At 40.4% G+C, this 14,464-nt stretch overlaps 2 non-coding genes across 2 annotated transcripts; both read right to left on the bottom strand.

The window, feature by feature from the left end:
• Positions 1-4,384: 4,384 nt before the first annotated feature.
• LOC143243519 (5S ribosomal RNA) lies at positions 4,385-4,503 on the bottom strand. The gene has a single exon (XR_013024643.1). It is a non-coding gene; the product is annotated as a 5S ribosomal RNA (ribosomal RNA).
• A 1,915-nt stretch (positions 4,504-6,418) lies between these two features.
• Positions 6,419-6,537, bottom strand: LOC143243518 (5S ribosomal RNA). The gene has a single exon (XR_013024642.1). It is a non-coding gene; the product is annotated as a 5S ribosomal RNA (ribosomal RNA).
• Between the last annotated feature and the right edge of the window lie 7,927 nt (positions 6,538-14,464).

Genomic DNA, 14,464 nt, shown 5'->3' with positions numbered 1-14,464 from the left:
ATTTATACATAATCGATGTAACTTTCAACATTCATAATGGCTGTGATTTTTGAAGGTCGTGTACGTTGGCTTGATGGGTTTTGGCGTACCTTTATACGTATTGTTTGTATATATATGCCCTGATGGGTGGGACTGATCGAAAAATTTGTTTTCCAGAATCTGCATCGAGTATTAAATATCTAGTCGCCCTTATTTTAACGGTGATTTTAATTGTATTTTACCACTTTTAGTCAAATGTAGATGGAATTTTTTTAAGCAGTATGGTCTCATATGAAGATTTAAAGAATATTATGTGTACCTATTCATTGTGTGATATTTGATAGAGGTTACATCCCAATTTAAGGAATTTACTTGGACGAATAGATCTATTTCAACTCGTATTCACCGCTTTTTTTGGTTTCAATTCAAACTTCTTCAAGGCTCAGTATTTTGTCGTATTCTTTCTTGTACATTTTCTGATCATGGTTTTTGGAACTTTGCCTTTATAATATTTCAACGATTTCTTTGGACCTGGTTATTTTATGTTTACGTCTAAATAAATCATGTTGCATGATTCCTTTACTAATGCTCTTCTTAATCTCTGGTCTGTATTTGCTTCAGCTCATCCTGTTTTCGTTGGTGGTGTAACTTCAAACAGCTGTCAAGCTCTGGCAATTCGTATTTCAAAAGCAATTTGTCGAGAACGTCTATCTCATATTAAAGAGCTACAACACAAAATATAAACTGCTAATTTGAATCCTCTCTTTAACTAGCGATGAGAAACGTATTAAATGTGTTTTTACGTAGTGCTTTAAAACGATCTATTACAGGCTCGTTTGCGAGGTGCCATTATTTGTTCTAAGGCAAATTTATTGTCGGATTGAGAAACGGTCACAAATTATTTCATTTGTCGGGAATGTCTGTGGTGGGCGAAAATGCTTAACTTCTCTGACAACAGACAGCGGAAAAAAATAACTGGTACGTCAGATATTTGACCTGTTGTAGAATCTTACTTCCTCATTTATTTGCTGTTACAATTGTGATTCTTCCTTGGTTTCCTATTTTTTCAAATAACTTGCCTCAACTTTCTTTCACACACAATGATAGATTGGCTGCAACTATAACGTATGACAGATGCCACATTGCTTTAAAATCGATGGAAGGTGGGAAATCGCAGGTTTGTATGGCTTACCTAAATAATTTTATATTCGTTATTTTCACTTATTTGGTGCTAAATGTATTCAGCTAATAAATGATGACTTCAGTGATGGTTTTCACCTAATTTTGCTCGAGGTGTTATTTCGCATATTCCCAAACAAATCGTGATTGCAGTTTAATTCAAAATTGGCTTTATTACTCTTTTGAATGTTGACTATAAAATCTTAAGTTTTAACACTTCATTTACGACCCGTCTTGGCTGACGTCATTAGTCTTGATCAAGCTTGTGCCGTTTCCGGTCGTCGTTTTTGTGATCTACTACATCTCATTCGCGATGTTATTATGTTCGAGAACAGAAACGCTGACTGCGCTGTTGTGTCTGTTGTCAGGATATAGAATTTGACCGCATATCACACGATTATCTGTTCCGTGTTCTGTCGGCTTTTCGGTTTCTCCCTGTGTTTGTTGATTACATTCGTAGATTATATCTATCTGCTGAAAGGTGTGTTGGTTAATGGTTTTTTTCAGGGATTTATTTCCCATTCATAGATCGTTCCATCAAGGTTGTAGTCTATCCGTGGTCTTGTATGTTTTGTGTTTGGAACCACTTTTGCGTAAGATGACACTTATTTTTTGGACGTTGGTCTTCCTGTTACTGTTGAGTTTGTTAGGTATGTTGCATTTGCTGATAATGTATCGTTTATTTGTCGATCTCGAGACAGTGTACATCATATGTTTTCGTTCTTACTTGATTTATTTTGTTTTTCAGGGGCAAAGTTAAGCGTGAAAAAGTACTTGGTTTTTTATTGGGGCCGTGGGTGTCGAGCATCGTTGACTTGTATCCTATTCAGTGGTCTTGAGATAATATCCAGATGTTTAGGTTCTGTTTGGTGGAATCTCTGGCCGTTACTAACTAGGAGCGTCTCCTTTCTTTTCACACAAATCTAAATGATTCATTTTATTGTCACTTTTCATTGCGAGAGAGAGCGTTATATTTTAATGTATTTCATTGTTTTAAACTGTGGTTTAATGGGGTATATTTCCGATTGAACGATCACATTTGGCTGTATTACTTAGTAATCTTTCGAAGTTTTCTGGAAGAGTAAGAACTCGTTTATTCGTCGGGATATTTTATATTTATTTGTCACTGGTGGATCGAGTGTGTGATATGAAACTGAAATTACAGGCTTTATTTTATTTCATGTTGTGGATCTTCTTAGTCCCAGGCATGCTCAATGGAAATATTTGCGCGATTTTGGTTTGGTTTTCATTTACATCACTTACGATCTGAATTTCTCTAATGCTTCCACGTTCATCTTTTCATTTACTGCATTTTTACAATTCACTTTTCATTTACTGCATTTTACAATTCACTGTTGAGGCTTTACAGGAATGCTGTTCTCAGTTTGTGAATTTGACTGGTCGTAGCAACGGTTAAAGTCATTTTTTAACAAACTTTAACGGTATCTGAGACACCTATAATATTTGTTTGTATCCAGGTTTAGGGTTAACTTGGCAATGGAAGTATGTGACACATATTTCGTATCATCCTCGAGTTTTTTTTTATCTTAGTGGAAATTATGACACAAGTCCTGCCTACTCAGTCGTTTTGTTTCGGCATCATATTGAATCTCCGTCGCGTCATTCCTGTTTCTTACATGAGATGTTGAACATTTGTTTAATACGTGTCGATGTAATTTGTCCTGTGTGGAAAAGATGTGTTACTTTCCTCAGCTGTTGTTCTGATGGTTTAGTTTTTTTTTTTTTCCATGTATATTATCTGTTGGATAATTCTAGTAAACTCCATGTATAACTGTAATTGTCAACAAGATTGTCATTGTAATTTTTATAATTTTCTATAATGCATGTAGTTTGTTTCTTTGTTTTAATAATAAATAAAGAGCAATCAGGGCCAGTTAGTATTTGAGAAATGACCATCTGTGAATATCAGGTGATGACGACTTTTCACGTTCAAATTGGTACGTCTCGCAAAGAGCTGATCGATACCTCACTTTTTCACAAGTTCTGATAGAAGAGATAAAAAATCCTTCTCAAAGAGAAGACGTGGTGGGCTCAAGTGAAGTGCTTTAATATGATGTGTCGATGGTAAACTCTTGGGAAAACATTTTTGTCGTGGGAACTAATCTACTTTTCCATCAGCTATAGAGGAAAAATCCATGCAAGTGGCGCAGACGAAAGTCATCAAGTCAGTTAATTAAACACGCTTCCGAAACGTATTCTTGACCAGAGGCTTTAGCGAACAAAATGAGTTCAAACCATCATTTCCTGCGATCGTCAAGAAAAGTACCAGCTCAAGCACGGATTCCACGGGGGATAACTACTAGCCGTTCCTGAGCCCACCAGAGCCGTCGGTCGCCTGGGTATCCACCTAAGGGGTAGCTGTAGTCTCCATTGAAGGAAACCTCGAATCAGCGCGTTGACAGACAGACAGTCTTTCAGCGTCTTCAGGCGCACGAGCTAACAACAGTGGCCACTTCAGCGTCGTCACTAGAGGAAGTTCGAGGAACAACAAGCTTGGGACAACGTTGACGGACGTGTCCCTGCATATGACAATGTCGGCATATAAACTGGGGCAATCGCGATATAGATGATCCGCCCCAAACATAAATACATACTTTTGACTGGCGATCATGCTTCACTTTTACCATTACCGCCTTGCCCAAAGGATCAAAACTTTTACTACGTACGGCAAAGAGATACACTTCTCACTAAAACACACACGAACATGGCGTATACCTAAGTATATGCACCTGGTCCCTCTTCCACACAATAGGGCTTTTCACCTCACAATCATAATCTTTAAGTTTATTTAGAATAATATCATCGTCGATATATTCGGGTAAGTTTATTTCTTTCTCTCCAATATACGTCTGATTGGAGGGTTTGGTTTAAAGTGAAATGGAACGCGGCTCACGCCACCTGCTTAGAGAGCTGCTACTTTTCTTGAACGATCGCAGGAAATGAATGTTTGAACTTCGTTTTCGAAGCGTGTTTTATCAACTGACTTGTTGATGGAAAAGTTGATTAGTTCCTATAACAAAAATGTTTTCCCAACAGTTTACCATTATAAACACCTAGTATTAAGGCACTTCAATTGAGCCAACCACTTTCTTTCTCTCTTTCGGGAAGGATTTTTTATCTCTTAAATCAGAAATTGTGAAAAAAAGTGAGAGGTATCGATCAGCTCTTTGCGAGACCTACAAATTTCAACGTGAAAAAAAAAAAAAGTCATCATCACCCGGTATTCCCAGGTGGTCACCCTCCCAAGTACTAACCGGGCCCGCCGTTGCTTAGCTTCGGTGATCGGACGAGAACCGGCGCTTTCAACGTGGTATGAACGATGACAGTTTAATTCTCTTTCTTATTTGGTGTTTTAAGTGTTACTCTAAAGAAAATCGTTGTCGCAGCCCAAAATTTCCTAGTTGTGAAATATAAGAGATGCTTTAGGAATTCACTTTTACTGGAGGACGCTGGAAAGTGGAGCCTGATAACTCTGGTTTGCGTTACACATCCCCGGAACTACACGAGTGTCATTTCGGGGGTATGGAAACTGTCGCTCACAGGCGTGTGTGTCATTCACATGGAACACTTAAATTGATCAATTTAGCCTCTGAGAACTTTTCTCAAACGTCTTTTAGTCACATGTTGGTGTTTATGTCTTCTTTATATTTCTTTCGGACCTACTTTCGCAAAATCTGGTATTTTACTCTCGTTACACAGGCCCACATCCCATCACTTACAGATGTGTGTGCAGAATTTAGATTTTAACACGAGCTTGCATCGGGATTAGAATTATTTAATATTCACCTTCTTTTATTCGTCATTTGGCTATACACATTAATTTACCTGTGTTTATTAACGTGTATTTTGGTTTCCATCGGGAGAAGTCGTGTGTACTCGCCTCCTTCTCCCCCTACAACAAAATAGTATTAAACGCTGGTTACCGTCTAGTGGGAGTGCCTCAGAAGTCGCTCTTTTGTCTCTCGCTAAAGAAGTGTATGGATATTAATGAAAGTACGTTGCAAAAACTGGGAATAATTCTCTGACGTTATAGAAACAGAATGAATAAAGGAACAGCACCTGTCACACTCGGCTACTACCGTTCGCGAGTCGGAAGCGTGCCACGTACCGAGTTCCTACTTATCTGAAGACGTTTCCTTCGCGTTATGCTTGCACTGCTATGTTTACAATTTTGCTTTTACTGTTTTGTAACTTTTTTTTTTCTTGTTGTTTCTACTCACCTATTTTGTTTTATACTCCAATAGCAAAGACTCTTGTCGTTATTGGAAAGTTAATTTTCAAATGTACATACATATAAAATAGATATTTGATTTATAAATAAGGTGTTCAATCGTCGGTGTCTCCGAGTGAAGTCTCTCTCTGCTGGGTTATATTTCTAGACAAAGTAATTTTACAAAACGTAGCGAACGAACGTTATGTAAGGAAACTCGAAATATTTGTCGCATCGCCTTTTCTGTGTAGCAGACAGATCCCTCGACAATTGCTTTTCTTAGGCAAAACGTGCACGAGCGAGACAATTTTGTGAAATAGGGAAACGTTTTAAATTCCATCTGTATAAGACTGCCTTAGATTGATGTGGGCTGGATCTACTCATTAACGAAGTTTCTGTTTTGTAGATTTCGCACCCTTTGTGCATTCCGAAGATCGACCCGCGAAGATAGTTTATTTCTTTTCTCTTCAATATACGTCTGATTGGAGGGGTTTGGTTTAAAGTGAAATGGAACGCGGCTCACGCCACCTGCTTAGTCCATCTGTATAAGACTGCCTTAGATTGATGTGGGCTGGATCTACTCATTAACGAAGTTTCTGTTTTGTAGATTTCGCACCCTTTGTGCATTCGAAGATCGACCCGCTAAGATAGTTTATTTCTTTTCTCTCAATGTACGTCTGATTGGAGGGTTTGGTTTAAAGTGAAATGGAACGCGGCTAACGCCACCTGCTTAGAGAGCTGCTACTTTTCTTGAACGATCGCAGGAAATGAATGTTTGAACTTCGTTTTCGAAGCGTGTTTTATCAACTGACTTGTTGATGGAAAAGTTGATTAGTTCCTATAACAAAAATGTTTTCCCAACAGTTTACCATTATAAACACTTAGTATTAAGGCACTTCAATTGAGCCAACCACTTTCTTTCTCTCTTTCGGGAAGGATTTTTTATCTCTTAAATCAGAAATTGTGAAAAAAGTGAGAGGTATCGATCAGCTCTTTGCGAGACCTACAAATTTCAACGAAAAAAAAAAAAGTCATCATCACCCGGTATTCCCAGGTGGTCACCCTCCCAAGTACTAACCGGGCCCGCCGTTGCTTAGCTTCGGTGATCGGACGAGAACCGGCGCTTTCAACGTGGTATGAACGATGACAGTTTAATTCTTTTCTTATTTGGTGTTTTAAGTGTTACTCTAAAAGAAAATCGTTGTCGCAGCCCAAAATTTCCTAGTTGTGAAATATAAGAGATGCTTTAGGAATTCACTTTTACTGGAGGACGCTGGAAAGTGGAGCCTGATAACTCTGGTTTGCGTTACACATCCCCGGAACTACACGAGTGTCATTTCGGGGGTATGGAAACTGTCGCTCACAGGCGTGTGTGTCATTGACTTAAATTGATCAATTTAGCCTCTGAGAACTTTTCTCAAACGTCTTTTAGTCACATGTTGGTGTTTATGTCTTCTTTATATTTCTTTCGGACCTACTTTCGCAAAATCTGGTATTTTACTCTCGTTACACAGGCCCACATCCCATCACTTACAGATGTGTGTGCAGAATTTAGATTTTAACACGAGCTTGCATCGGGATTAGAATTATTTAATATTCACCTTCTTTTATTCGTCATTTGGCTATACACATTAATTTACCTGTGTTTATTAACGTGTATTTTGGTTTCCATCGGGAGAAGTCGTGTGTACTCGCCTCCTTCTCCCCTACAACAAAATAGTATTAAACGCTGGTTACCGTCTAGTGGGAGTGCCTCAGAAGTCGCTCTTTTGTCTCTCGCTAAAGAAGTGTATGGATATTAATGAAAGTACGTTGCAAAACTGGGAATAATTCTCTGACGTTATAGAAACAGAATGAATAAAGGAACAGCACCTGTCACACTCGGCTACTACCGTTCGCGAGTCGGAAGCGTGCCACGTACCGAGTTCCTACTTATCTGAAGACGTTTCCTTCGCGTTTTGCTTTCACTGCTATGTTTTCAATTTTGCTTTTACTGTTTTGTAACTTTTTTTTTCTTGTTGTTTCTACTCACCTATTTTGTTTTATACCCAATAGCAAAGACTCTTGTCGTTATTGGAAAGTTAATTTTCAAATGTACATACATATAAAATAGATATTTGATTTATAAATAAGGTGTGCAATCGTCGGTGTCTCCGAGTGAAGGCTCTCTCTGCTGGGTTATATTTCTAGACAAAGTAATTTTACAAAACGTAGCGAACGAACGTTATGTAAGGAAACTCGAAATATTTGTCGCATCGCCTTTTCTGTGTAGCAGACAGATCCCTCGACAATTGCTTTTCTTAGGCAAAACGTGCACGAGCGAGACAATTTTGTGACGCCACCTGCTTAGAGAGCTGCTACTTTTCTTCAACGATATTTCTAGGCAAAACGTGCGAACGAGCGAGACAATTTTGTGAAATACGTGGAAACGTTTTAAATTCCATCTGTATAAGACTGCCTTAGATTGATGTGGGCTGGATCTACTCATTAACGAAGTTTCTGTTTTGTAGATTTCGCACCCTTTGTGCATTCCGAAGATCGACCCGCGAAGATAGTTTATTTCTTTTCTCTCCAATATACGTCTGATTGGAGGGGTTTGGTTTAAAGTGAAATGGAACGCGGCTCACGCCACCTGCTTAGAGAGCTGCTACTTTTCTTGAACGATCGCAGGAAATGAATGTTTGAACTTCGTTTTCGAAGCGTGTTTTATCAACTGACTTGTTGATGGAAAAGTTGATTAGTTCCTATAACAAAAATGTTTTCCCAACAGTTTACCATTATAAACACTTAGTATTAAGGCACTTCAATTGAGCCAACCACTTTCTTTCTCTCTTTCGGGAAGGATTTTTTATCTCTTAAATCAGAAATTGTGAAAAAAGTGAGAGGTATCGATCAGCTCTTTGCGAGACCTACAAATTTCAACGTGAAAAAAAAAAAAAAGTCATCATCACCCGGTATTCCCAGGTGGTCACCCTCCCAAGTACTAACCGGGCCCGCCGTTGCTTAGCTTCGGTGATCGGACGAGAACCGGCTTTTTTTTTTTTTTTTTCTCTTTATTTATCCCACCTCAACGAGGGGGTATACACAGAAATACAACAAATAAAACACAAGTTAATGAATTAGCATGTAACAATAACTCTATAGATTACCATGCTGAAAATTACCACAAAGTTAATAAAATTAAGGAAAAGAAATAAAAGAGGTAATTGGAACAGCAGGTAATCCAACAAACATTATAATGAACATTAACAAACAAGAAATCAATGGATCTTTCATTGGTAACAAAAATATAATGAAATAACAACTTATCTTAACAACGTACACAAGAAATAACCTTGGGCACCTTGGGTTACCAAGCTACCAACATAAGAATACACAGAATAAAAAACATTTAATGAGTTATGTAACAAAGATCTATGATAATGAAGATATATATGTCTCCGTACACGCACTTTAAACATGGAAATTAAATGAATGACGCGATTTCGTGCCAAAGAAACTGAACGAGCAGAACATATAACCTGACGTGCCAAACTTGTAATTAAACGGAATATGTTCCAGCATCTCCTGGTAACGAAGGATGAGATCCCACTAAGAGGCATCTCCTCCATACCCAGTTTGATATGGGACATCCAAAATAAAATGCCAATAATTTATATACATATGACCACAAGGGCTGTACAAAAGGACATTGGAAAAACAGATGGTCTATGGTTTCTGGCGCCTGGGAACAGAAAGTGCACAACCCTGTGGGATGTCTGTCCATATGTATCAGCTTGACATTTGTGGTAATCGCCCGCAACCAGAGTAAATAATCCACATCACAAACAAAAAAAACCCACAAAAGAAGAATAAGCGTTTTACGAATGCGTTTCCAGTCTCCAGGAGGAACAATATCCCCAGTAGAATGGAGCAGGGAAATTAGTAGCGAGTGAAAACTGTATATATCCCACCAGTTGCCGCAGAGATAAACCTTGAAAATGAACTCGATTATCGGAGTGGTCCAGAAAATATAAATCCACAACACATGTGGACGACGGAAGAGGAGCCGGCTGGGTAGACAAAATCGGCAACCACTCCACAGGCAACGCCTCCTTGAGCATATGAAAATGTGAAAAAATTGTGCGGGCATTGGCCAACGGGTCAGCGTCCGTACACATTTCAATCACTGCCCCCACCGGAAGAAAAGCAGGGAGCACCTCGTACATTAAATGACGGACCTGAACCAAACCTGCGTTAATAAATTCAGGAAAATGAAATGTTCGGTGGCGAACATCAACAATAGCCGGATTGAAAACAAAGGTTCATCAAAAATTTGGGGGGAAAGAGGAGCTGGGACAATCCCTTTATCCCCAAGAAGAACCTTCCAGGCATGAAACATTTCCTGAATATAGAAAGGTAACGATTTCACAAAACGTGGCAAAATACGGCATTGAAGAATCCGAAAGCTTAAAGAGAGATTACCATAACAAGAAAAAATCCAGAAAGAAGTTGTCGCAAGGTGGAAGGACAAGAAGCATCCAAACAACGCTGCAACAACTTCAAACGGAATGCGAGTTTACGAGTGTTAACATCAACCAAGTTGATACCTCCACAATCATAACTCCGAATCAGAATACCGTATGCCACTTTATGTATACCTCCCCGCCAAATAAAATCCAGTATACATTTGCGAAATCTAGCCTCAAACTGTCTTGGCAACGGGAGTATATTCAACGGGTACCATAACACCGATGCCACCAAGGAGTTCACCACAAGAGATTTACCCTTTAGCGACAAAGAACGAAATCGCCACGACACCAAGACACGAGATACCCTGCGCAATACACCCTGCCACGTATCTTGCAGCATGACATCGAAATTAGAGTGGAAAACTATTCCCAAAATCCGAATAGGATCCTGGGAAATTCTCAACTCACCAAGGACGAAGTCTGCAGAAGAGGCCAAACACCCAACCCACAAACCCTGACTCTTGGTCCAGTTGATCTTCCCACCAGTAGCTTTGCCAAAAGTTTGGCAGACATCCAACACATGCGGCAAAGATTCGGCGTCTCGTAAGGTTAAGGTGGTATCATCAGCATGCTGATAAGTAAGTGAAGGCGTGGTGAGTAGCACATCACCACCAATACCAGTAATATGTACATTATGGACTAACATATTTCGTAACGGTTCGACACTGAGAACGTAAAGTAGAGCAGACATGGGGCATCCTTGACGAATACCCCGAGTAATAGCAAAATCATTAGTGAGAAATCCATTAAACTTTACACAACTAGAAATAGAAGTATAGCAAAGACGAACCCAATGAACAAAAGTAGAACCAAAACCCATACGCAGAAGAAGTTGAAATAGATAGTCATAGGCCACCCGATCAAAAGCTTGCATCTGATCGAGCTTCAAAAAGATTCCACCCTGGCCGGTACGTGCTAAAGATTGCAATAGCAAAACGAGTGTTAATGGAGTATCAGCAACGTCCCGTCCAGGTATACACCCGGATTGGTCATCTGAAACTAAACTGGAGATCACAGACGAAAGGCGACGAGCCAGCACTTTGGCCAAAAGCTTATAGTCAGTACAAAGCAATGTCAAAGGCCGGCTGTTAGCCGCCAACCGTCGATCCCCCCTTTCGGGATAGGAACAATTACCCCAGAACACATTGTACGGAGCAACTGTGGAGAGTGAAACAGTTGAGACAAGACAGATAAAAAGTCGTCAACAAAAAGAGGTAGAAAATATTTGAAAAATTCGGAGGTAAAACCATCCAAACCAGGAGATTTGCCCAGCGGTAAACTGTCTAAAGCAGCGATAACTTCCGGAACCGTGAATGGAGCATCACAAATATTAGCTTGTTCACTGGAAAGAGTTCGATCAACAAATGAGAGAACTAAATCTATGTCTGCCTGCAGAACGATATCCTTAGAGTACAGTGCGGAATAATACTGATGTAAAACAGCAGCGATATCTTCCACACCGGACACCTCCACACCCCTATCAGTGAGCATGGATCTAAACTCAATTCTGCTTTGACGGACCTTTTCCATACGAAGAAAGTAAGATGTAGATCTCTCACCCTCCTCAAACCAACGAATATGAGATCGAATCCTCGCCCCCTCTATGGTATCGTGATCCAAAGTCTCCAATGCATCTTCAAGTTCATACAATTTGACCTTAGATCTACCAGGGAAACGGGTCAGTTTTCGAAGCTCACGATTGATGGACGACTCAAGCTGACATTTGCGAGAACGGGATGCCCGCGCACGAAGAATCGAATAACGCTCGGTAAGTAAACGGAACGCGCATTTCAATTGTTCATACCATTTAATTTTATCAGTCCCATAAACTGACCAACTACGACTTCTGGCGATCAACAGCTTAATGGCTTTCACATATTCGGCATCCCTCAATAACTGGTTATTGAAGTGCCAGAAATTAGGACCTCTGACAATTGGTCGCAGAGTAAGGTCGAAGCCCAATAAAGCGTGATCTGTAGCAGGAAACCACAACGTACGGAAACGTTGGACAGTCCCCTGCAAGGTAGAAGAAAGCAAAACCCTGTCAATACGTGACGACATCATCTCACCATTAACAAAACGCTTCCATGTGAAACCAGGTGTAGTCGGCGATATGAGTGAATGCGCATCAAGCAAATCAAACCTATTAAGAAACTGGACAAAGCCGAACGGCTGGCGTCTCGGTAGAAACGGACCGGAAATCGATCGCGTGCCACATCCACCACACAATTAAAATCTCCCACAACAAGCAATCCTGTGCAACCATCCAAACAATACTCCAAGTTTTGGAAAAATTCCCGTCGCTCGGAGATATCGCGAGGAGCGTACACAGATGATAACAGATAAGACAAAGACTCGAAACTGAATTTGACTGTCAGAACCCTACCCACCCCATCAGAAGAAACGAATGTAACATTATCACACAAAAACTGCTGTACCAAGATGGCAACCCCTTGTCGGCCAGAAGTAGAATTATTAAAAAAAGCTACACCTGGCCAAAATTTCAGAACGACATCAGGAAAATCATCAGTAAAAAACGTTTCCTGTAAACAAACAACATCAAAATTAGTAACAAAGTAATCCAGGTAATAAGCCAGCTTACTAACATTACGCAACCCATTACAATTCAAAACTCCCACCCTTAGTAAATGTACCATGCTAAAGAGAAAGTAAAGGTACAAGAATTGAAAGGAAACTGTCACAAACACAAAAATAACAAGAATAAATGTAAAGATCTAAGCAAATATGCACAAAGTTCAAATAACAATAAATGACAGTCTTACACGAACTGAAACAAACAAACTGTCACAAAAAACACATTTAAGGCTGCGACACCGCCTTCGCCTTCGCCCGAGATATCCGTAGTATTGGCACGTCCGACACCCGTTTTCGTCCACTGCCCTTCTTAGAAGTGTCACCAGGAGACATTGCCACCACACTAGCATACCTCCAACGACGAGGAAGAGGCACCTCCACATCGCCGGCGGTACTCACACCACTAACCGGAAGTGGCGGGAAGTGACGATCAAAATTGCGACTTGCAGCAGGGGTGACTACTTGCCCGTTCCCTGGCCCCACCAGAAACCGTCGATCGTCGGGCAGAAACATCGTCCACCACCCGATGGGTAGCTGCAGCCTTCTTTGAAAGGGGAACCTCCGAATCAACGCGTGGACAAACAGAAATGGTGTCAACATCATGAGGCACTGCACGAGAGGGAGCAGCCGTGTCTACTTCAGCGGCGTCACGAGAAGTAGTAGGCGTGGCCACTTCAGCGTCGTCACTAGAGGAAGTTCGAGGAACAACAAGCTTGGGACAACGTTGACGGACGTGTCCCTGCATATGACAATGTCGGCATATAAACTGGGGGGCAATCGCGATATAGATGATCCGCCCCCAAACATAAATTACATACTTTTGACTGGCGATCATGCTTCACTTTTACCAATACCGCCTTGCCCAAAGGATCAAAAACTTTTTACTACGTACGGCAAAGAGATACACTTCTCACTAAAACACACACGAACATGGCGTATACCTAAGTATATGCCCTGGTCCCTCTTCCACACAATAGGGCTTTTCACCTCACAATCATAATCTTTAAGTTTATTTAGAATAATATCATCGTCGATATATTCGGGTACGTCCATAAATGACACAGTAATAGTACGTTTAGTGACACCATTAGCCGAACAGTGCACACCATTTACAGTTAGACCAGCATCTATAGCCAGGTCCACATCGTCGGGAAGAACAAAAGTTACCTCATATCCACCCGGGCGAGGAACTACGGCAGTGACCGAAGCAGCACCAAACGTAGAAATAACAGAATGGATAACGTCCCCATGGCTTGAAGTTGTCGTTTCCACAAAAACTGTACGACGCATAACTTCCATGACCTTCTTGGTTGATGAAGACATCGTCAAACAACTTGGAAAAATAAAAATCTAGCAAAAAAAAAAAGAACTACACGCTCACTAGGCTTAGCTGTTAAATTTACACTAAGGCAATGAGGAGCTCGAAAACACGTCTGTACTCGTTGACGAGAACCGGCGCTTTCAACGTGGTATGAACGATGACAGTTTAATTCTCTTTCTTATTTGGTGTTTTAAGTGTTACTCTAAAAGAAAATCGTTGTCGCAGCCCAAAATTTCCTAGTTGTGAAATATAAGAGATGCTTTAGGAATTCACTTTTACTGGAGGACGCTGGAAAGTGGAGCCTGATAACTCTGGTTTGCGTTACACATCCCGGAACTACACGAGTGTCATTTCGGGGTATGGAAACTGTCGCTCACAGGCGTGTGTGTCATTGACATGGAACACTTAAATTGATCAATTTAGCCTCTGAGAACTTTTCTCAAACGTCTTTTAGTCACATGTTGGTGTTTATGTCTTCTTTATATTTCTTTCGGACCTACTTTCGCAAAATCTGGTATTTTACTCTCGTTACACAGGCCCACATCCCATCACTTACAGATGTGTGTGCAGAATTTAGATTTTAACACGAGCTTGCATCGGGATTAGAATTATTTAATATTCACCTTCTTTTATTCGTCATTTGGCTAT

Source organism: Tachypleus tridentatus, unplaced genomic scaffold (assembly GCF_004210375.1).
Source record: "Tachypleus tridentatus isolate NWPU-2018 unplaced genomic scaffold, ASM421037v1 Hic_cluster_2, whole genome shotgun sequence".
Taxonomy (NCBI): Eukaryota; Metazoa; Arthropoda; class Merostomata; order Xiphosura; family Limulidae; genus Tachypleus; species Tachypleus tridentatus.
The sequence above is the reverse complement of the archived record's forward strand: the minus strand, read 5'-3'. Positions and strand labels throughout refer to the sequence as shown.